Source organism: Ranitomeya variabilis, chromosome 4 (assembly GCF_051348905.1).
Source record: "Ranitomeya variabilis isolate aRanVar5 chromosome 4, aRanVar5.hap1, whole genome shotgun sequence".
NCBI lineage: Eukaryota > Metazoa > Chordata > Amphibia > Anura > Dendrobatidae > Ranitomeya > Ranitomeya variabilis.
The window spans coordinates 281,113,521-281,138,550 of record NC_135235.1 but is presented as its reverse complement, the minus strand read 5'-3'; the positions used below and the strand labels follow the sequence as shown (position 1 = coordinate 281,138,550).

The 25,030-nt window shown below is 46.8% G+C and overlaps 1 long non-coding RNA gene across 2 annotated transcripts in view; it reads right to left on the bottom strand.

The window, feature by feature from the left end:
- LOC143764452 (uncharacterized) overlaps positions 1 to 25,030 on the bottom strand; it is a 61,006-nt gene that overhangs the window by 22,576 nt on the left and 13,400 nt on the right. Inside the window, exon 4 of one of the 2 annotated variants that reach the window (XR_013213200.1) lies at positions 5,792 to 6,331. The exons of the other annotated variant lie outside the window; for it this stretch is intronic. This is a non-coding gene — a long non-coding RNA (uncharacterized LOC143764452). Of the gene's footprint in view, positions 1 to 5,791; positions 6,332 to 25,030 lie in introns of those variants that run through there. 2 annotated transcript variants of the gene reach the window in all.

The window sequence follows — 25,030 nt, the reverse complement described above, 5'->3', positions numbered from 1 at the left end:
AAAGGAAACCTTCTGCACTCCAAAGAGACACTTTGAGCCCTTCACAAACAAAGCGTTATCACGCAAAACCTGAAACACCATCCTGACCTGCTTCACATGAGAATCCCAATCATCCGAGAAAACTAGAATATCATCCAGATACACAATCAAAAATTTTTCCAGATACTTCCGGAAGATATCATGCATAAAAGACTGAAACACTGAAGGGGCATTAGAGAGCCCAAAGGGCATCACCAAGTATTCAAAATGACCTTCGGGCGTATTGAATGCAGTTTTCCATTCATCTCCCTGCCTAATGCGCACAAGGTTGTACGCCCCACGAAGATCTATCTTGGTGAACCACTTGGCACCCTTAATCCGACCAAACAAGTCTGACAATAGTGGCAAAGGATACTGAAACTTAACAGTGATTTTATTCAGAAGCCGATAGTCTATACAAGGTCTCAAAGACCCGTCTTTCTTGGCCACAAAAAAGAATCCCGCACCGAGAGGGGAAGAGGATGGACGAATATGCCCCTTCTCCAAAGATTCCTTGACATAAGAACGCATCGCGGCATGCTCGGGTACAGACAAATTAAATAATCGTCCCTTAGGAAATTTACTGCCAGGAATCAAATCTATAGCGCAGTCACAGTCCCTATGAGGAGGAAGAGCACTGGACCTGGACTCACTGAATACATCCTGATAGTCACACAAATACTCAGGAACTTCTGAAGGAATAGAAGTAGCAATAGACACCGGCGGAGAATCGCAATGAATTCCCTGACAACCCCAACTTGACACAGACATAGCCTTCCAATCCAAAACAGGATTATGGGTCTGTAACCATGGCAGACCTAAAACGACCAAATCATTCATTTTATGCAGAACAAGAAAACGAATCACCTCCCGATGTTCAGGAGTCATGCACATGGTCACTTGTGTCCAATACTGCGGTTTATTTTCCGCCAGTGGCGTAGCATCAATTCCTCTGAGAGGAATCGGAACTTTTAAAGGCTCCAGGACAAAACCGCAGCGTTTGGCAAACGACAAGTCCATAAGACTCAGGGCAGCACCTGAATCCACAAATGCCATAACAGGGTAGGAAGACAATGAACAAATTAAAGTCACAGACAAAATAAATTTAGGCTGCAAATTACCAATGGTGACAGGACTGACAACCTTGGTTAGGCGTTTAGAGCATGCTGATATAACATGTGTAGAATCACCACAGTAAAAACGCAGCCCGTTCTGACGTCTATGATTTTGTCGTTCGGTTCTAGTCAGGATTCTATCACATTGCATTGAGACAGGTGTCTGTTCAGACAACACCGCCAGAGGTTTAGCGGATTTGCGCTCCCGCAAACGCCGATCAATCTGAATAGCCAGCGCCATAGAATCATTCAGACTTGTAGGAATTGTAAAACCCACCATCACATTCTTAATGGCTTCAGAAAGGCCATTTCTGAAATTTGCGGCCAGAGCACATTCATTCCATCGAGTAAGCACGGACCACTTCCGAAATTTTTGGCAGTACACCTCAGCTTCATCCTGGCCCTGAGAGATGGCCAGTAGAGCTTCTTCTGCCTGAATTTCAAGATTAGGCTCCTCATAAAGCAATCCGAGCGCCAGAAAAAACGCATCAACATCCGCCAATGCCGGATCTCCTGGCGCTAACGAGAAAGCCCAATCCTGAGGGTCGCCACGCAAGAAGGAGATAACAATTTTTACTTGCTGAGCTGAATCTCCAGACGAACGAGGTTTCAAAGATAGAAACAATTTACAATTATTCCTAAAATTCCTAAATTTAAAATCGATCTCCAGAGAACAGCTCAGGAATAGGTATCTTAGGCTCTGACATAGGACTGCTAACAACAAAATCCTGAATGCCCTGCACACGTGCAGCAAGCTGATCCACACTAGTAATCAAGGTCTGAACATTCATGTCTGCAGCAAAGTTTCAAGCCACTCAGAGATAAAGGGGAAAAAAAAACAAAAAACTCAGAAATTCTTTTCTTTTAATCCCACTTCAGCAATGCATTAACTATTTATAGGCCTGGCATACTGGCAAACACTAACAGCAGCCGGGGAACGTGCCTACGTTGATCCTAGACGTCTCGCGCCAGCCGGAGAACTAACTAACCCTATCAGGGAAAATAAGACCTCTCTTGCCTCCAGAGAAAAGACCCCAAAGTAATACAAGCCCCCAACAAATAATAACGGTGAGGTAAGAAGAAAAGACAAACGTAAGAATGAACTAGATTTAGCAAAGAGAGGCCCACTGACTAATAGCAGAATATAGTAAGAAGACTTATATGGTCAGCAAAAAACCCTGCAAAATATCCACGCTGAATATCCAAGAACCCCCAAACCGACTGACGGTGTGGGGGGAGAATATCAGCCCCCTAGAGCTTCCAGCGATATCAGGAATCACATTTTGTACAAGCTGGACAAAAAATAAGAACAATGCAAATGATCAAAAGTACGAAAGCAGGACTTAGCTTATCTTGCAAAGAACCAGGACCTGAAGACAGGAGCAAACAGAAGTGAACTGATTACAACGATGCCAGGCACTGGACTGAGAATCCAGGAAGTTTAAATAGCAACACCCATGGTCTAACGAAGCAGGTGAGTACCAACCTGGTAAAAGAAAATCCAAGTGCCAAATCGCTAGTGACCACAAGAGGGAGCCAAAAGGTATAGTTCACAACAACAATCCCGCCCCCTACCACATTACCACACACAATCCCGCCCCCCACCACATTACCACACACAATCCGCACCACATCACCACACATAATCCCTCCCCCCACCACATCACCACACACAATCCTGCCCCCCCACCACATCACACTTGCTAATCCCACCCCCTGCACAGTAGCTCCGCCCCCCACAATATCACCACACACATTCCCGCCCCCCACCACATTACCACACACAATCCCGCCCCCCACCACACTACCACACATAATCCCGCACCCCACCACATTACTACACACAATCCCGCCCACCCACCACATCATCACACATAATCCCACCCCCCACCACATCACCACACACAATCCTGCCCCCCCACCACATCACACTTGCTAATCCCACCCCCTGCACAGTAGCTCCGCCCCCCACAATATCACCACACACATTCCCGCCCCCCAGCCCATTACCACACACAATCCCGCCCCCCACCACATTACCACAAATAATCCCACCCCCCACCACATTACCACACACATTCCCGCCCACCCACCACATCATCACACATAATCCCACCCCCCCAACACATCACCACAGATAATCCCGCCCCCCACCACATACAATCCTGCCCCCCACCACATCACACTTGCTAATCCCGCCCCCTGCACAGTAGCTCCACCCCCCACAACATCACCACACACAATCCCGCCCCCCACCCCATTACCACACACAATCCCACCCCCCACCACATTACCACACACAATCCCGCTCCCCACCACATCACCACACATAATCCCACCCACATCACCACACATAATCCTGCCCCCAACACATCACCACACATAATCCCGCCCCCCACAACATCACACTCGCTAATCCTGCCCCTGCACAGTAGCTCCCCCCCACATCACCACACACAATTCTGCCCCCACCACATTACCACACACAATCCCGTCCCCCCACCACATTACCACACACAATCCTGCCCACCACATTACCACACGCAATACCGCCCCCCCACCACATCACCACACTAAATCCCACCCCCCACCACATCACCTCACATAATCCCACCCCCCACCACATCACCACACTTAATCCCGCCCCCCCACATCACCACACATAATCCCACCCCCCCACCACACATAATCTCGCCCCCCCCACACCACCACACATATTCCCGCCCCCCCACCACATTACCACAGATAATCCCATTCCCCCACAACATTACAACACATAATCCCGCCCCCCACCACAGATAATCCCGCCTCCCACCACATAACCACACATAATCCCGCCCCCCACCTTACCACATGAGGCTCCGTCCCCCACACATTACCACACGAGGCTCCATCCCCACACATTATCACACGAGGCTCTGTCCCCACACATTACCACACGAGGCTCCGCCCCCCCACATTACCACATGAGGCTCTGTCCCCACACATTACCACACGAGGCTCCATTCCCCTACATTACCACACGAGGCTCCAATTCCCCCACATTACCACACGAGGCTCCGTTCCCCCACATTACCACACGAGGCTCCGTTCCCCCACATTACCACACGAGGCTCCATCCCCACATTACCACACGAGGCTCCGTCCCCACACATTACCACACGAGGCTCCGTCCCCACACATTACCACACGAGGCTCCGCCCCCACACATTACCACACGAGGCTCCGCCCCCCCACATTACCACACGAGGCTCCGTCCCCACACATTACCACACGAGGCTCCATCCCCACACATTACCACACGAGGCTCCATCCCCACACATTACCACACGAGGCTCCATCCCCACACATTACCACACGAGGCTCCATCCCCACACATTACCACACGAGGCTCCGCCCCCCCACATTACCACACGAGGCTCCGCCCCCCCACATTACCACACGAGGCTCTGTCCCCACACATTACCACACGAGGCTCCATTCCCCTACATTACCACACGAGGCTCCATTCCCCCACATTACCACACGAGGCTCCGTTCCCCCACATTACCACTCGAGGCTCTGTCCCCACACATTACCACACGAGTCTCCGCCCCCCACATTACCACATGCAGCATTTCCTTTCTATGTAATTCAACCACTTCAGCCAAGGTAAACGTACATTTAATTGCATCCGCATTCTCCCAAACAAAATGAGCCAAGAAGAGTCGCCAGGTCCATCTCACAGGCCGCAGGAAAAGATGCAGTAGCTGATCGACAACAATATCGACTAAATCGTAGGATTGGTTAACAACGAACACCTGAGCAGATTGATAAGGACAGAGTAAGATATCACAAGGTTTATATCAACCGAGTGACAGAAAGAAGGGAAGCTGATATACGAGCGTGTAGTGATTGCGGTGCATCTCACTTTTGGAATGAAAAATTACACAGTGCAAAGTTTGCATCGTGCTGCGGAAGTGGTACTATACATGGTCAATTATACACTGCATTCTCTAGAGTAACAAGTTGTAAAGGTCTTTCAGTTCAAATTGTACCTGGTAGAAGTCAAGGAAAGATCTTTGAAAATGACGAAAATGACTATACATTTAATTGTGTTTACAGAGAAATTTAAACTTAATTTATGTTTCGTTATGAAATTTGTTTAGATGCCGGAATGAATAAAAAACGCACATCTTACTGAATCCAGTTTGTTTTTGATTTTACACTGTGAATAAAATGTATTATTAGTATTATTCAGATTTTTTATGATTATTATTGTTATTAACTTGATTTTAAGTTAATTTACCACCTGCGTAAGCGCTATTGAATGTTGTCATTATTTACTTTAGTTTAATCACTAGCAGCATTAATTAGATAGCAATGAGCGTGCCGAGCATTAGCTGGCTTGAAACAGCTAGTCTTTATATACGTCCACATGTATCTCTTTCTGCAGTTTGGCAGCATACGACCAAGCAATCACCCCCTCCATAGGATTGGCAGGCCGCGAGTGGTCGTCTCATCGGTATTTTTGCACCTGTGTTGCCTCCATCTTAACTACATGGGTCCACTGCATCCTGATAGTGCATTTGTTTGGAGGCCTGGGCAGGTAAACATCGCCGCCTTTTTTCTACTGTTTTTGAATTTTTGGAGGATTTTTAAGTCCTCTTTTTGTGCTTTTTTGTCTCCTCTACATGTACGCCAGAGGTGTCAAATTGAAATTTGAGCAGATTAGGCCCCACTAGGGGCCATGGACCCCAACTCTTGCCAGGGAACAATAGAAGGTACTTTGTTGCTGAAAAAGGCTAAAGGTACCGTTACACTAAGCGACGCTCCAGCGATATAGACAACGATCCGACCTAAACTAGATCGCTGGAGCGTCCCTGTTAGGTCGCTGTACAGACGTCAAACACAGCAGCTCCAGAATGATGCAGGAGCGATCCAGTGACGTAACGGCGACTCACTTCTCGTTCACGCTCCATGTAAAAACATTGCTGACATAAGTTGCTTTTGCTGTCAAACATGACGATACACGCCGATCTAGCGACCAAATAAAGTTCTGGACTTCTAGCTCCGACCAGCGATATAACAGCGGGATCCAGATCGCTGCTTCGTGTCAAACACAATGAGATCGCTATCCAGGACGCTGCAACGTCACGGATCGTTGTTGTTCTCGTTGGAAAGTTGTTGAGTGTGAAGGTACCTTAAGAAATTCTGGTCTAAAACATGAAAAAAAGAAAGAAAAAGTAATTTATGATCGATGGCATATCACTACCAATATGTGAATTTGCTCATGACTAGTTACACTTGTGTTCCTTTACAATGTGACCTTGTGCCACTGCAGTGCTATAGTGATGGATGTCACCATTCCTTCAGTCCATCAGTGGCCTTCTCGTTGGGTCTCTGTTCGTTTCGTGCCTCCTTCCCGTTTATATTTCCCACACGTGTAAGGGCTAAACTGTCCTTTTATGTCTATTTTCCCCCCAGCTTGTTTGGATTTGTTTTTGCACGTGATTTGACTTCTTCGGAGACGGCTCCCTAGAGATGGGTTTTGTGTGAGAGGTGAAGCAGCTTGCGGTGTTGATCTTTCCCAGGGGAGATATAAGACGTCATACTCTACTTGGTGGGAGATCCCAGCATTCCAGGGCTGGGGGAAGTGCAGGGGAGACTATAGGTTTCTGTATAGGGTTAGTGTGCATGTCTGCTTGGTTACGGTCACATAACAGTATTTTCTCTGATCCAAAAGAATCAGGCTAATTATGCTAATCACACTCTGACCAGATCCACGTGATCCAATTTTCTCGGATGAGGAGGATATTGAAAAAAAATATTTCTCCATCTTCTCCATTCTGTCAGTCTGTGAAAATCATACTGTACTCAGATGTCATACAAGTGCAGTCCGATGGTTTCCACCAACTCCCTGTGCATAAACAGTATTTGGGCCCTCTGAAGTCCAATATCTCAACAAAATGCACAATTCCACTTCCTTTGCGACACCCCTGAATTATTTATAACCCACAATGCCACTGGTTATGAGAAAAGCATCAAGCACTTTTATAAATGCTAATATAGTATCTGCCATTATTACCTATTGGGGTAGAGCAGTCCACATTCTCACTGCAGTAACTGTAAAGAACTCTTTCATATTTAGCTGCCAGAATCACCTTTAATAAATGTTCACTGACATTTATTTTTTTACGTCTTCTATTCTATTTTCTTAAATCTATTATATTCTATTTAAGTCACCACAGTTCATCGGGCCACTCACAGTGAAAGCTGGGGAATGGTGCTTCAATGACCGGCAGTGACCTCTATGACCTCATTCTTCCATGGTTTTCAGCATGGAGGGTCGCATCATTGCACCAATCAGGTTGAAAACCACATATCGCAGAGATGGAATAGTGTGGGACAGTATGCCTTATCTGCAGTTCGGACAGGTGAGGGATATAGTTATTTATGATTTTTGTTAATTTTGCAGGGGACATGGGCATCGGTAGATTAGGGGTAAGGTGAATATTTTTGTTTTTACAGGGGACAAGGGCCTCCTCCTATTGATTTATGTGAAAAAAACAACTTGCTGTTCATATGTTTAGTGTTTTAGATGCTTCAAAACTTTCACACAAAAAAAACAAACAAAAAAAACAGGAGTACTTCACTACAGAAGTATGAAGAAAGTCCAGAATGGTGATGGTGAACACTCACCGCCGCCTCAAAAACCAAGAAAGGCAATGTCCACTGTGAACCACTGCAAATTAGGCACATTTACCACCATCGGCATACTAATGTAACCGAATCAAAGATCTTCATTGTCCCGTGGCTTCATAAGTTGCGAAACATGGCTGCCTGATTAAAAAAAAGTACGGTATATACACTGCTCAAAAAAATAAAGGGAACACTTAAACAACAGAATCTAACTCCAAGTAAATCAAACTTCTGTGAAATCAAACTGTCCACTTAGGAAGCAACACTGTTTGACAATCAATTTCACATGTTGTTGTGCAAATGGAATAGACAACAGATGGAAATTATTGGCAATTATCAAGACACCCCCTATAAAGGAGTGGTTTTGCAGGTGGGGGACCACAGACCACATCTCAGTACCAATACTTTCTGGCTGATGTTTTGGTCACGTGAATGTTGGTTGTGCTTTCACACTTGTGGTAGCATGAGACGGACTCTACAACCCACACAAGTGGCTCAGGTAGTGCAGCTCATCCAGGATGGCACATCAATGCGAGCTGTGGCAAGAAGGTTTGCCGTGTCTGTCAGCGTAGTTCTCTGAGGCTGGAGGCGCTACCAGGTGACAGGCCAGTACACCAGGAGATGTTGAGGGGGCCAAAGGAGGGCAACAACCTCCGCCTTTGTGCAAGGAGGAACAGGAGCAGCACTGCCAGAGCCCTGCAAAATGACCACCAGCAGGCCACAAATGTGCATATGTCTGCACAAACGGTTAGAAACTGACTCCATGAGGATGATCTTACCCACAAAGCTCTCCACAGTTCTGCACCGCCTTATATCTCCTGTCTCATCTCTGTCTATCGCCCTACACGTGCCCTCCGTTCTACAAATGACCCAAGACTAACATCCCCTGTAATCCGAACCTCGCACCTCCATCTCAAAGACTTCTCTCGTGCTGCGCCAGCTCTCTGGAATGTACTTCCCCAGAAGATCAGACTGATACCTTGCCTCGACCTGTTCAAGCGCGCTTTAAAAACCCATCTCTTCAAACAAGCCTACTACATCAACTACTCAGTAAACTAACTTTGCCCTGTTCCTTCCTTCCAAATATTATTCTGAATCTGCACCCTACTATTCATCTGTCTCCACACCCTCCATGCACATAACAGCTGCACTTGATACTTGACTATTGCACTTAAACACACGGGCTGATGACCGGATCATGCAGCTTTATATGAAAATCCCTATTTATTATAACTAGCTATTGAACCCGTTCTACGCCCGGGTGGCGAGCATTTATATTGGAATATGGTCTCCATCCTGGTATGTGCTGCTCCCATCCTGTCATATGCTGCTCCATCCTGCGCCCCCATCCTGTCATGTGCTGCTCCACCGTGTCATGTGCTGCTCCATCCTGCGCCCCCATCCTGTCATGTGCTGCTCCACCGTGTCATGTGCTGCTCCATCCTGCATCCCCATCCTGTCATGTGCTGCTCCACCGTGTCATGTGCTGCTCCATCCTGCGCCCCCATCCTGTCATGTGCTGCTCCACCGTGTCATGTGCTGCTCCATCCTCATCCCCATCCTGTCATGTGCTCCCATCCTGCGCCCCCATCCTATCACGTGCTGCTCCATCCTGCGCCCCCATCAGTGCGGGCGGCTGTGCTGAGTGCGGGCGGCTGTGCTGAGTGCGGGCGGCTGTATGTGGCTGTGCTGAGTGCGGGCGGCTGTATGTGACGTGGCTGTGCTGGGTGCGGGCGGCTGTGCTGGGTGCGGCAGCTGTGGACGGCTGTGCTGGGTGCGGCGGCTGTGCTGGGTGCAGCGGCTGTGCTGGGTGCAGCGGCTGTGCGTGGCTGTAGGCGGCTGTGGGAGGCTGTGCTGGGTGCGGCGGCTGTGCGTGGCTGTGGGCGGCTGTGCTGGGTGCGGCGGCTGTGCTGGGTGCGGTGGCTGTGCTGGGTGCGGCAGCTGTCCGTGGCTGTAGGCGGCTGTGCGTGGCTGTGCTGGGTGCGGAGGCTGTGCATGGCTGTGGCGGCTGTGCGTGGCTGTGCTGGGTGCGGCGGCTGTGCTGGGTGCGGCGGCTGTGGGTGGCTGTGCTGGGTGCAGCGGTTGTGCGTGGCTGTGGGCGGCTGTGCTGGGTGCGGCGGCTGTGGGCGGCTGTGCGTGGCTGTGGGCGGCTGTGCTGGGTGCGGCGGCTGTGCTGGGTGCGGCGGCTGTCCGTGGCTGTGGGCGGCTGTGCGTGGCTGTGGGAGGCTGTGCGTGGCTGTAGGCGGCTGTGCATGGCTGTGCTGGGTGCGGCGGATGTGCTGGGTGCGGCGGCTGTGCTGGGTGCGGCGGCTGTGCTGGGTGCGGCGGCTGTGCTGGGTGCGGCGGCTGTGCGTGGCTGTGGGCTGTGCGTGGCTGTGGGCGGCTGTGCTGGGTGCGGCGGCTGTGGTCGGCTGTGCTGGGTGCGGCGGCTGTGCGTGGCTATGGGTGGCTGTACGTGGCTGTGGGCGGCTGTGCTGGGTGCGGCGGCTGTGCGTGGCTGTGGTCGGCTGTGCTGGGTGCGGCTGTGCGTGGCTGTGGGCGGCTGTGCTGGGTGCGGCGGCTGTGCGTGGCTGTGGTCGGCTGTGCTGGGTGCGGCTGTCCGTGGCTGTAGGCGGCTGTGCGTGGCTGTGCTGGGTGCGGAGGCTGTGCATGGCTGTGGCGGCTGTGCGTGGCTGTGGCGGCTGTGCTGGGTGCGGCGGATGTGCTGGGTGCGGCGGCTGTGCTGGGTGCGGCGGCTGTGGGTGGCTGTGCTGGGTGCAGCGGTTGTGCGTGGCTGTGGGCGGCTGTGCTGGGTGCGGCGGCTGTGCGTGGCTGTGGGCGGCTGTGCGTGGCTGTGGGCGGCTGTGCGTGGCTGTGGGCGGCTGTGCTGGGTGCGGCGGCTGTGCTGGGTGCGGCGGCTGTGCTGGGTGCGGCGGCTGTCCGTGGCTGTGGGCAGCTGTGCGTGGCTGTGGGAGGCTGTGCGTGGCTGTAGGCGGCTGTGCGTGGCTGTGGCGGCTGTGCATGGCTGTGCTGGGTGCGGCGGATGTGCTGGGTGCGGCGGCTGTGCGTGGCTGTGGGCTGTGCGTGGCTGTGGGCGTCTGTGCTGGGTGCGGCGGCTGTGGTCGGCTGTGCTGGGTGCGGCGGCTGTGCGTGGCTATGGGTGGCTGTACGTGGCTGTGGGCGGCTGTGCTGGGTGCGGCTGTGCGTGGCTGTGGGCGGCTGTGCGTGGCTGTGGGCGGCTGTGCTGGGTGCGGCGGCTGTGCGTGGCTGTGGGCGGCTGTGCTGGGTGCGGCGGCTGTGGTCGGCTGTGCTGGGTGCGGCGGCTGTGCGTGGCTGTGGGCGGCTGTGCTGGGTGCGGCGGCTGTGCGTGGCTATGGGTGGCTGTGCGTGGCTGTGGGCAGCTGTGCTGGGTGCGGCGGCTGTGCGTGGCTGTGGGCGCCTGTGCGTGGCTGTGGGCATCTATGGTCGGCTGTGCTGGGCGCGGCGGCTGTGCTGGGCGCGGCGGCTGTGCTGGGCGCGGCGGCTGTGCTGGGCGCGGCGGCTGTGCTGGGTGCGGCCATTTTCTCGGTCCTGCTCCCGGAGTCGGCGCCTGCGCAGTCCGCGCTTTCCGGCGCCATTTTCTTGAAGACACTGCAATGTGTCTTCAAGAAAATGGCGCCGGAAAGCGCGGACTGCGCAGGCGCCGATTCCGGGATCAGGGGGACAGTCACGGCCCGGAAGCGCGTCGGTGGAACGGGTCAGGTAAGTATACTCACCCTCCGCCTCCTGGCTCGTCCCTGCTTGTCCGGTGGAGATCGCGGTGTGCGTTCAGCGCTTACGCATACCGCGATCTCCTGGGAGCGTCGCTCTGTGCGGTCCAGACTGCGCCGGCGCTTGCGCTTGCGCAGTCTATAGAGGCTTCGGACAGAGTGACGCTCCCAGCGTTATATTATAGATTGCCAGACCTGAAATAACAAGCACTTTTCACCTATTGTGTCCCCCCATTTCCTTGTAGATTGTAAGCTTGCGAGCAGGGACCTCACTCCTAATGTCAATGTTTAAATTGTCTTAACTTGTATTGAATTTGTTTGTACATGTCCCCGCTTAATTGTAAAGTGCTGCGGAATATGTTGGCGCTATATAAATAAAAATTATTATTATTATTATCCACAGATGGGGGTTGTGCTCACAGCCCAACACTGTGCAGGGCGCTTGGCATTTGCCACAGGATTGCCAAATTCGCCACTGGCGCCCTGTGCTCTTCACAGATGAAAGCAGGTTCACACTGAGCTCATGTGACAGACGTGACAGAGTCTGGAGACACCGTGGAGAGCGATCTGCTGCCTGCAACATCCTTCAGCATGACCGGTTTGGCAGTGGGTCAGTAATGGTGTGGAGTGGCATTTCTTTGGAGGGCCGCACAGCCCTCCATATGCTCGCCAGAGGTAGCCTGACTGCCATTAGGTACTGAGATGAGATCCTCAGACCCCTTGTGAGACCATATGCTGGTGCGGTTGGCCCTGGGTTCCTCCTAATGCAGGACAATGCCAATCCTCATGTGGCTGGAGTGTGTCAGCAGTTCCTGCAAGATGAAGGCATTGAAACTATGGACTGGCCCGCCCATTCCCCAGACCTGAATCCGATTGAGCACATCTGGGACATCATGTCTCTCTCCATCCACCAACGTCACGTTGCACCACAGACTGTCCAGGAGTTGGCGGATACTTTAGTCCAGGTCTGGGAGGAGATCCCTCAGGAGACCAACAGCCACCTCATCAGGAGCATGCCCAGGCATTGTAGGCAAATCATACAGGCACGTTGAGGCCACACACAATACTGAGCATCTTTTCCTTGTCATGAGGCATTTCCATTGAAGTTGGATCAGCCTGTAATTTGATTTTCCACTTTGATTTTGAGTATCATTCCAAATCCAGACCTCCATGGAATATTCATTTTGATTTACATTGATAATTGTTATGTTTTATTGTTATGAACACATTCCACTTTGCAATGAATAAAAACTTGGAACTGGAATATTTCATTCAGAGATATCTAGGATGTGGTATTTTAGTGTTCCCTGTATTTTTTTGAGCAGTGTAGTACAAATATGCCAGATAATCAAGGTGTAAAAGATTTATCACAAAAGCACATATTAAAAAGCGACTTAGTAAAACATCCATAGCTAGCCACCTCATGGGAACTTTGATCAATAATGCTCGACCAAGGGTTTCACCCAAACAGAGCTGGCTTCTTCTGGGGTGCCCAAACCTATTGTATTTGTGATTTTGGGACTCACCTGGTTTATTTGTATCAGTTCCACTTGGGTCAATGGACTGATGTAATTACTTTGATATGTCTATTTTAGGCTTTCAAACAACTGGTAGAAAAAAAGAAGGTGGGTGTCACTTCTTTGAATCGACTCCTGATGGAAAATGCTCAATACAAGGCTCTTTCCAATCAAAGGGCTGAAAAAAAATGCTTCTGAAAAAAAATATTCTGAAAAAAACCCCCAAAGAAGGAGTAGCTTCCATTTGAGAAATCCTAGTTTTTGATAACTTGAAAAACCCTCAGTGTGAATATACCCTTACCCTGCCCTGGGTTATAATTTAAATTGCACAAGTGCAAAATAGAAAATCTGCAAAAGGAAGAATATCTGTCTGAATGTTGTGGATCAGAGTGGCGAGGCGCCGGGGGCGTCTGATTCACGGACCGGGGATCATGACATCCTCGCAGCTCTGTGCTGTGTCGGCTGAGCATTCACATTCTCCATTTCATCACACCTGAGGATGGTTTTCCAAGAAACGTCGACGTCAACATCTCCTATGACAAATAATTCCAGGGTTCCCTGTAGCAACCAAACTAATTATTACACGAGAGTGGCGCAGCATCCGTCCCCGGCAGTCTCCCAAGCAACCGGATCACACGTGTAAAACCCCGGCCGTGGCGAGAGGCACATTACTGACTCGGCAATGAAAGTAATAACATCTCTGTTATGTTAGACAAAGCCCCCACAGTTCATAAAGACCTCTGCCGAGCTTTATAATGTCCACTTAATAGCGCATGAGTCACCGGTAACTAATGATTACAGGGGACGACCATAAGGCTGCTGGAAAATAATATCAGCTAAGGTCTAGTGGAAAATCTCCAGCCGAGGCAGTAATATCTGCTGCATTTTACTTACGGCAGCAAAAGAAATTTATCATATTTAGACTCGTTTTTTATTTTATATTGTAAGCATGGGATATTTTTTTTCTTCCCATTCACACAAATGAGAATTTATCATCCAAATTATGACTTAGCATAAAATGCGCTATCATTTAAAAAAAATAAATAAATAACAATGCAAATATATCTTGATATTTCCGCAAATGCAATTTTTTTTTAAATTGTTTCAAAGGGTGAGTCTCTGGTGCAGTTTCTTAAAGTGAAAAATATTCCTATTTTTTGTGGACTAGGCTATTAAACTTTGCTTTTATAGAAAGCTTTTAAAAAAAAAAAAAAAAAAAAAGTAAAAACAGAATATAGTTTTAAAAAAGAAATCTATTGTTTTTACTATATAAAAATAATTCTAATAATTAATTATAATACCCCAACCCATAAGGGTATGTGTTCACGGGCCGAATTACATCCGGATTAGCTGCGGATTGAACGCTGTGTACAACCACAGCGTTCAACCCGCAGCGTCCAGATGTTACAGCATAGTGGAGGGGATTTTATCGCAGTATGTTTGTTTACCTTGCGACGACGCTCCGTTGCCGCAAGGTAAATCACAGGGCCCTATGTATGGGGTGTGGAGATTTCGGATGTGTGCAATGAACACATCCGGAATCAACGTGCGTACAGAAGGGGGCGGCGCTTTGGGCGGAGCGAGTTTTCCGCTCCGTCCAAAGAGCCGTCATTACGGACGGTGGACACATACCTTTAGAATTTAAAATATTTTTCAATGGGTTGTCCACTTTAAGAAACTGCACGATGCCATGATTAAGAACAAGATAACCATGCGAAACGCGTCAGCTAATTTTATGATGTTACTCTAATTTTACTCAATGTTCACCAAAGATGATTTTATGCGTTATCAATGTGGCGGGACAAAATATGCATTTTTGGATTCTCATCTGCGCAATGTTCGCTCTTCGAAAAAAAATATATATACACACATAAAAAATATTTGGAGATCCAGGAGGAAACCCACTCAAACACGGGGAGGACATACAAACTCCTTACAGATGTTGTCCTTGGTGGGATTTGAACCCAGGACCCCAGCGCTGCAACTATGAATTTAGAATTCCTCTTTAGATTCCAGAATTTACCTTTACACCTCAATCCCGTGTCATCCTCATGTTAACGATTTGCACTCCTCCCTCCCTCCAATTTTTGCTCCCCATGTTAAATCGTGTGTTATGCAAAAATCCTTTATCCAGATTTTGCAAATGCATAAGCCCAGAATAGCAGGGGTGCTTTCATGGTGCCCGCCTGATGCTACCACATAGGTCTGCACACGCTCAGCATGCTGTCAGTATACCTCCCCCTCCCTCAGAGACTAATACTGTTTACTCAGCACCACCATAGGGAAGGAGCTGCATCATGGCAGGGGCTCCTGCCTCAGTTAATCATCTGTGCCCGTGCGCTGCCTCGGGGTAATTCCCTCCAACACTGACCCAGCTCTCTCCCAGCAGAGGGTAAATATGCCGCCCCTTGGCAATGTAAATTCACGGTTCCCCTTCAATTCACTCAACATCAATAAGCGCAGGTACCTACAGGACTTCTATTACGACTTTCTATTGCTTCCCCTAATAGGAAGTTAGGAGGCTAATAAAGAATTCTCAAAAAGCAATCAGTTTAATTAAAGGTTAGTCAGAGGCTCTGGGGACTTCACAATGCTTATTTCACCAGCTCCTATAATTTGAGCTAATGGTGTAATATACCCATTAGCATGAAGATCATGCAATATCGCTTTCTCCTACTTTCTGTTTCTTCTGAGAAATGTAATTCACAACGGAAAAAAAAAAGGAAGAAGAAAAAGCAAAGCTTTTATAGACAAAGGGCTGGAAATTTTATCTGTATTTAATCAGCCAGAAGATACGATTTCTAGAGGTTTAGAATCAACTGTGGAATTGGTAACTAGAGTTTATAGGGTTAATCCCAAAATGGATGGATAAGGGATAATTTACTGATTCCTGGGTTGTCCATCTCCTTGATTCTCAAAAATGAGGTTCTGGAACTCACAACCCCATCTTTTGCTTTCCCCATTTATTTTCTAAGGGACTAAGAACTGACCTTTGGCAGTGCCTTAGACAAATTTAGAGGAGGTTGAGCATACGCACCTCTGATCCAGTCATGATCAGAATTTTCAGAACCCAATTCTCGTGATTACTAGAAGTTCCAGCTTTCGGACCCCAGCAATTACGGTAGTAAGTTAAGTAAGTTCCAAAAATATACTGTTAGGGAATTTAGATTGTGAGCCCCATTGGGGACAGCGATGATAATGTGTGCAAACTGTAAAGCGCTGCGGAATATGTTAGCGCTATATAAAAATAAAGATTATTATTTATTATTTAAGTTATCCCCTATTTTAGGAGTAAGGAATAACTTACTATCTTGGGTATAACTCTTAACTCAGCAGGTGGATCCTCATGTACAGGTGTCTACAAACATGGTTGATCGATAAGTCTATCTATCCAACCATAAAGCTCCTTTTAGGAACCCATACACATTAGATGGCTGTCAGTCGAACAATACTTTGACCAATTGCTTGGCCGACAGCCATCTCAGTGGTTGCTCCATGACACAGAAGCACTCCTCTGTTCCATGAGAAACCAGCCAACAGACATCTCTGTGGGTGCCTTATCTCCAGGAGAACAAAGCAATTGGCAGACAGGAATCAGACATGTCCGATCAATCGACATCTCACACAACAATCAGTTGGTCGGTGCCCCCATTTTCTTTCTTTCTTTCTTTTCTTTCTTTACTTTGCTCACTTAAAAAACGCCGTTAATTCCACAGCAATTTACAAATATCTTCATCACTGTCCCCACCGGAGATCACATTCTAGATTCCCTATCAGTATGTTTTTGGAGCGTGGGAAGAAACTGGAGACCCCAACACGGGGAGAAGATACAAACTCCTTGTAGATATTGTCCTTGCAATGCTGAGATCCTGGGTGCAAATCCCATCTGCAAAGAGATATCTGTGGAAAAGCGGAGTTACCATGCTGGATTTTTGGGGTTGTTGGGTGGTATAATTGAAAAGTCGTTCATTAATGGAAGTCCAGGCCAGGCCACAGATCACGATGGAGATCCATTAGTCTTCTTGACTGAATTGTCATTCTAACATTGATAATTTGCTCTGATACCAATTGTCTGTGATGCTTAATACATTACCTGCCTATAGTAATATCATTTTGAATGGATTTTTGAAAATAATGGATTTAAAAAAACGTGATCTGTCTCATTTGTCAATATATTGACCTGATTCGCTTAAAAATCTATATATAAACACCCAGAAGTGAAAGATATTTGAAAGACAACTCCATTATCAGGAAGATTACACTTCAGGAAAAACGTAGCAGAAGCGTAGGTCCAGAATGGTCTCTTTTCTAATGTTTGTATAAATAGCCAACTCAGACAATTTCCAATATTTTTAAGACGTAATAAAAAGTTTTGTTCTTAAAGACCTAAAGAGGTTTATAAAGTTTCTCATGACTTACTGGCTACATGATATTTGTGAACATTGACCTCATCTCTGAAACATTTTCAGTCATTAGAAGTGGTCCTGGACCTCGATGAAGACTGACCACCATCTTCTCCTCTGCTTTGGACAAGTCTAGACCCCAAAAAGAAATCCCATTTATCAAACCAATACTTAAAAAAAAGTTGCACAATTCTTGGTTCTATTATAAAGTAACTCCCCTGCCATTTGCTTAAGGGAATACTGGCTCCTTTGCATGTGCCACTGGCAAGACATCCTTCACTCACTCTCTTTGTGGAGGGCACCACTAGACCAAACTCCTGGGGTCTGGGATGAAAAAAGTACTTGATTTGTCTGCTAGCAATTTAACTAAAGAAGCCAAGCAGGGGTCTTGGGTCAATATTGGTTTTGGAAACAGATGGAGAAATGTTGAATTCCACCTTCTTTCCTCTGTGCTGCATGTATCCATGTTGGTCTATTAGTGTAAACAGCCTATTGTCTTACTGCAAATCCACCGGCAGGAGGTAAGAAGACAAAACTCTTGTTTCGAAGATTAAAGCTTTCCCTGCAAATGATGGGGTTGGGGAAGATGGGGGATGCACGGGTTTCAAAATTACAAATGTTAAAAAAGAAGGAAAGTAAAGAATAAATAACCCTTACCAACCATGGAGAGAAAGCACAGCATGGAGAAAAATAAACTTGGGGTTGTCCGCATGTTGTAGACTTCAATTGCGGTCATAAATGATGAGAGATGACATGGAGAAACAACGCTTTATAGAGGGTCACGGAGGGGTTCTGTGGTTGTAGAAGTTTGATGCTTGTGGAGATGAAGTGTTGGAAGTTTCTCTTTTGAAGATAAATCAAGTTTTATCCTACCAGGAACTATTCATGATCAAAAGACAGCTCTAATGCATAACCTCCTATCTACACCTGACCCCAGGCCCCTTTATGTAAACTCTCGAGTTATGCGTTTGTTGCCTTTGCCATGTATGACATAATATGTAAGTTATGTTCCTGTCTTTTCTAACAGCCTGGTTGAGGTTGGCTTAAGACTCATAACAATGATTTATGCTCGGCGGTGGGCCAACCTGACAGATCGGCAGCCAAAACCCTGGCGGATTAACAGCTGAGGACTGTGGTTTGGGCCCTCCACATGAGATGCTACCGTTTTGTGTGATTGGGATGATGAGATATTCATGCACCAATTTTTATGAAAGGCAGGGATGATTGATCACCTTCAGCATCTTAGTATCTTAGTAGATGTGAAAGAACTTAATTTAACCTAGAAAAATGGGCAACTGGTGTAACCAGGAACTCCGAATACCACTGGATATTGGACTAATTAGAAGTCTTTCTGACATGGGAAAATAAAAGCTCCGAGCCAGCATGGAATGGTGTTCAAAGTCCAAAGGAACTGGGTTCTGCTATTGATCCAGAACCTGGAAGACCCCCACCACATCACCTGCAAAGAAGATATATTACATTGTTGTAAACTCTTCTATGAATGTGCATCCAGCAGTTTAGATCCATAAGGGTCTCTGTGCCTTGGATCTAGGGAAAGGTATTGACCCAGCCAGTGGGTATGTTTTTCAACTTTCTGAATAGTCACATCGAGCAAAGGTTTTTACATCCTTGGCTCATAGGAGGTGCAAAAAACAGTATTCATTACATCTGGAGGAAGTCGTGGGATGTGCCCTGGGCTCATTTATACAAACTGATGAGTTTTGTATTTTGCCACTGCCATGTATGAATATCCAAGTTATCTGCTGTCATTTTAAGAGACTGGTTGGGGATCAGGAAGATCTAGATGGGACAAATGCGCACAGATAAGGCAGTACCGTAATGAACATGATGTGGGCGATGGTGATGGTAGCGCTCACCTATAAGGGTTGTGTAAGGATAATGTGCCATAGCTGCAGATTGGAGCAAAGTTTTGTCCAGATAACAATTTGGCAAAGAGGAGATTAACACAATGTGCGGGCTGTGCTCATGGAAAGGATGAGATCTGGAGAGTATAAGCAAGTTTTTTTTATTCACACCAACGCGTTTCAGTGCCCAATTGGCACTTTTCTCAGAGTAAAAACCACTGTGGTGGGGGATTGACCATAGGAAAGTGATTCTAAGAGCTACAATTAACACTTCTGTTGCCTTCAATGTCTATTACAGCTCATCCTTAATATGTTTATATAAACCATTTTCACTGATGTCAGGCTGTTGACAATTGCATTTCATGAGATCTCTGTTGATAGTGGAAGAAGCTAAGGTTCCAACACATTCTACTTTCAGGCTCAAAAAGCAAACGGCTAAATCAGTGGAGCCAAAGAGAAGATTGGCCTGGCTGTTGGGTGCACGGTTAGGAAAAGAGAGAGAGGTTTGGTGAGAAAAGGACCTTCCCGAGATGGAAGTAAAGGATAGCCTGAAGTTAGCAACCTGCATAATAGCATCTATCACTATCAGAAAGAAACTGGACAACCTGCTTCAAACTTCAATACCCTTCTTCTGTGTAGTGATCATGATCAGACCTCTCGCCTGCATGCGCTACACTGGTCTCAACCATCTCAATATTTCTTCATAGACTTCATACAACCCAAGATATGTCCTTAATTTTCCCCAACCAACCTTAGACTTCTCATTCTCTATTTCTGCGTTATCGTTTTCTCCAGACTATTGGTTGGCAGTCAAGAAACAAAACAATGTTGGACCAAAAGGATATGTAAATACGTTCACTATTTGCAGCAATTTTTCTGCAGGAAAAAAAGTGCTGGCAGAAAAAATGCTCCATAAAATATGGTCATTTTTTATGCATTTTTTTACATGCACTTCTTTCCAATTCATTTGAATGGATTAAAAATGCTGCCAAAAATTACTGATAGAATTGACATGCTGTAGATTTGAAAAAAATACTCTGCAAATCTGCAAGGAAAAAAATGAGCAGAAATTTCAGAAATGCTGTGGTTTTTTCCTGCATACAAAAATGCTGCAAAATCACACCATGTGAGCAAACTCTAAAAGAGCTTATACCAATTAGATGAAAGGAAACCAAACCCACCAATTTTGTACCAATCAACTATCGTTTATGGCGTTGACCATGTCTCTCTAACTGAAAGAGGTTTAGTCCATGAGCCAAGAACCAAATTTGACGATATCGGTACCAAGCGGAGTGACTAATTCTCTTTGGTATTTTTAGGTAGATGCATGTCTGTAGTTTATTTTTTGATATGATAGCCCTTACATATACGTAGCTTATTAACCCCTTCAGCCCTAGGCCTATTTGTACCCAAGTGCCTAAGCCAATCTGACCTGTGCCACTTCATGGGCTAATAACTTTGGAACGCTTTCACCTATCCAAGCCATTCTGAGATTGTTTTCTCGTGACATATTGTACTTCACGTCAGTGCTAAATGGGAGTCAATATATTTTACCTTTCTATATAAAAAAATGCTAAATATTCGGAAATTTTGGAAAAATCGGCAATTTTTTAACTTTGAAATTCTCTGCTTTTTACAAAAATACTGATACCCCCCATAATAGTTATTAATTTACACTCCCCACATGTTTACTTCATATTGGCATCATTTTGAAAATGAAACCTTATTGTTTTACGACGTAATAGGGCTTATAGTTTTATGCGCAATTTTTCACATTTACAGCAAAACCCACTTTTCAAAGGACCAAGTCACTTCTGAAGTCACTTTAAGGGGCTTACATAACAGAAACCACCCATAAATTACCCCATTTTGCAAACTACACCCCTCAAGCTGTTCAAAACTCATTTTTAAAAACTGTTAACCCTTTAGGTGTTCCACAGGAATTTTAGCATGAGCCAAGAACCAAATATGACGATATCGGTACCACCCGGAGTGACTAGATGTAGTATTTGTAACAAAATTTAATCCAAGTTATGTAAATACACACTGAACATGTCATGTGCATATATATATATATATATATATATATATATATATATATATATATATATGTTACTCCATAATATCTTCAACATCGGACTCTGAATCTGACTGTTGTTCTACTGGCTCGTCTTCAGTACCCTTGTTCTGGCATGTCTGTAATCTGCACATGTCTGTGCACTTCAGGCCATTGCTGAGGCAAGTACACTGAGGAAGTTCACATGACCGCACACACTTGCAGGACAGTAGCTGTATAATAGCTTCTGGTGCTGGTGCCCCTTGCATCCACTTGACAACAAGCTTTCCGTCGTTATCTATCATCCAACCGCAGTCTGTTGGGTTTGCAACCCATGGCTGGCTCTGCAGACTTCTCCTCCAGATCGCAGCCTGGTAGTTTGCACGCAGTGCATGCATGAAAAGGCAGTCCTGGCAAGGAGGGAGTTGACTTGACTCTACCACTCCACGTCTGGCACAGAACAGCTGATAACGGAGCCTGCTTACATCAGTTGTTTGGGTAGTTGGCAGGTACATGTGGCAGGTGATTTCCTGTAACTTCTCAAAAAGTTCGGTAGACACTTCCCATGAACGACCAACTTCCTGAAAGGCATCCTGGTATGTCTTGTTCATCTTCAACTGCTTGAGTGTCGTCATCTTCCCACGGCCAGCGAATGCACTGACGGTGTCACAGCCTGTAAATGCATGCATACCAATCAATGAATCACATACGCTGCCTCCCAATGTTCGGCTCAGAGTGGTGATATCCAGGAATCTTGTCCGGTTCTGTGTACCGCATTTCTGGAACAGGTGGGATGGGATTTTGTGGCACATGCCCAGACACAGGACCATGACATCAGTATCCTCCGAAGTGATGATGACCGACTTGTAACCAGATTCTGCTGCATGAAGAGCATGGAGAAGGAGGCGTGTGTCTGCTTCTTCTTGATTTGACTTAAGGTCAGCAGCCTCTTCCCACTGTTCTTTGGTGATCTTAAAGCAGAGCTGCTCACATGTGACATACAGCTCCTTCTCCTCAAGCTTCTCCCTGTGGTGTTTCGCCTTCCATTCTTCTACCAGAAACTTTATGAGACTTGCCTTGTTGGAGGAACTACTTAGAAGCTTTTTCCACTGCTGGATGTTGTGCCCATGTTGAATGTTCTTGAAATGGATCCCTGTGCCTTCATATCTGTTGACTCTTTCTGTATCTTTGATGGATGTCTCCTTGTAGACGTCAAAGACAATATCAATGCGCTTGCTCTTAGCACCCTCATGGATAGCGCGACTCATTGCTGTGCCTGCTAGCTGGCCAAATGTTGCATTGTTTCCCTTCAGTTTCTGAACCAGGCTCATCCCATCAATGATGGTTGCAGAGGGCTCGGGGATCACTTCTGCAGGACGAGCATTCCTCTCCAACTCCCTTGCGAGGGCAGCCTTGTTGGTCTTGCGGATAGACCCATCACCATTGGCAAGTGCCCATGGCAATGGACCCAGGGGATGAGTCAAGACATCACTCATTTGTAGCTTTCTGTTCTCAGCTACAAGTATCATCTGGCCAAATAGGTTTCTGTCAGCCTTCAAAATTACCTCCTTGCCAAGACCTTGTCTGCGTGTCTTCATTTGGATGTTAGAGAACGTTTTAAGTTTGTTCTTCGTCATCTTGTCATGAAACAATGTAGTTGGCTTATCGGTACCCAAACGCTCATCCTTGAATGTTTGATATGCATCCTCTCCTATACTGTATGCCCCTTGAAGGTCTTTGGCTACATCTGGTGGTGCTACAGTCGCTGTTGACAAACTGATAAGTTCACCATTATGCTCTTTGTTGAAGGGGTTCACCCAACCTGTCTCCAGCAGTTGAACGAAAGATTGGACATCGGCTTCATCTCTTCTAATCCTAGACACCTGTAGGTCTGAATGGCTGAAGTCAGTATATTGTTGGCCTACCAGGGCCCTCAGCTGCCTCAAGTACATACTGCGGTACTCTGATGTCAGGTAGAACCTGGAAACAGCTCCAACTTTGAGGCTGAAGCCTTTTGTGCCCCCTGGTGTCTGGGTGTCTTTGTTGATTGTCTCTTCAATGGTCTGGTCCACAGGAATTCGTCCAAAAGGATTCTTGCTACCGATCTGGACCGAAAAGCCACCTTGCATGAAGTATTCATGGACCTCTGGGTGTTCTATGGGCAGCCGAGACATTGTGGCATAGTAATAGGTTAGGTATCGGGCATAGTTGACCTTGTCATAGGCAAAACACCATGGTATCATCTGTCGGATTGCTCCTAGGTGAAGCATCCAGTTGCCTTCTCTTGAAGCTCGAACCAGGGCCAGCATGGTCTCGACCATGTCCAAGTATGACATCCAGAATGCTGAGAGTTGTTCATTTCTGAGGGTCTCAAGATAAACTTGAAAGAGCTTCAGGGTAAGTGTGCAAGATTCATTATCCAAGAGCTTTTCGAAGGATCCCTGCGACACACTGATGCGAAAGTTTGTGATGTTCTTCAGTGTTTCATCCAGATGGTGAAGGTCCCTTGCATGGTTTTCTTCTAGCCATGGAAGGAAGTTTTTCCATGCAAGCCTCATAAGTGCTTCATAGACCAGCTTGTGTAGTCTCACTGCTCTGTTGTACCTCCGGCCGTCCATCACTCCAGACACTGATCCTTCAGCGATTACACCGGATTCAACACACAGATCTCTAAGGCCTGCATCCTGAAATAGGTGTCAGCCTCTACAGAGGGAGATAGGAGCTCTGCAGAGAAGACCGGAGAGTCCTGTTCAGCACAGAACGTGTATGTGTCAGTGTGTGTGCGTGTGTTGGGGCACCTCAGGGTGTCTTCAAATGTGACATAGCCCCCTAGATTTCTTCCAGTAAAATTTGCACTCCAAAAGTCATTTGGCGCTCCTTCCCTTCCGAGGCCTGCCGTTCCCCAATACTGCAGTGTACGACAACATATCGGGTGTTGTTGTGTTCGGGAGAGATTGGTGAACAAATAGTGGGGTGCATTTTTTGCTGGTACACCTCTTAAAAATAAAAAAATGAGCCTAAAATGACACCTTCATGTAAAAAATGCACTTTTTCCATTTTCTCAACCAAGTGTTTCCAACTACTGTGAAACACTGGTTGGGTCAAAGTGGTCACTATACCCCCTAAAAGATTCCTTGGGGGTGTAGTTTCCAAAATAGGGTCACTTTTTGGGGTTTCCACTGTGGGGGTACCTCAGGCAGCCTTCAAATGTGACATGGCCCCCTAGATTTCTTCCAGTGAATCCGCCACCCAAAAACCACATAGCGCTCCTTCCGTGTTGAGCTGTGCTGTGTGCCCATACTTTAGTTTACGAGTACATGTGGGGTGTTTCTATAAACTGCAGAATTAGGGTAACCAAGTTTGGGTTTGCCGTTAACCCTTGCTAGGTTGCAGGTAAAATTGGATTACAATGTAATATCTGGAAAAAAAATGAAATTTTGAAATTTCGCCTTCATTCTGCTAAAATTCCTGTGGAACACCTAAAGGGTTAACAGTTTTTAAAAATGAGTTTTGAACAGCTTGAGGGGTGTAGTTTGCAAAATGGGGTAATTTATGGGTGGTTTCTGTTATGTAAGCCCCTTAAAGTGACTTCAGAAGTGACTTGGTCCTTTGAAAAGTGGGTTTTGCTGTAAATGTGAAAAATTGCG